The sequence below is a fragment of the Eimeria tenella genome, genomic scaffold (genome assembly GCF_000499545.2).
Source record: "Eimeria tenella Houghton genomic scaffold, Eth_scaff1939, whole genome shotgun sequence".
Lineage (NCBI taxonomy): Eukaryota > Apicomplexa > Conoidasida > Eucoccidiorida > Eimeriidae > Eimeria > Eimeria tenella.
In genome coordinates, this window is record NW_013541780.1 from 2012 (window position 1) to 2230 (window position 219).

The following is a 219-nucleotide window of genomic DNA, read 5'->3' on the forward strand; positions in this document are numbered from 1 at the left end:
GTTCCCGCTTGCGCGAGGCCCTGCCGTCTTGCCGCTGCTGATACCTCGCCAGCTTCTCCTGAATTATCTCCGCGGGAATGCCGTCCATTCCGTGCACGATCACGTCCACGGAGTCGCGGCCCTGCAGCGCGTTCGGCACGCTCGCCAGCTGCTCCTTGTGCACCTGCAGCAGCAGCAGCAGCAGCAGCAGCAGCAGCAGCAGCAGCAGCAGAGGCGGGG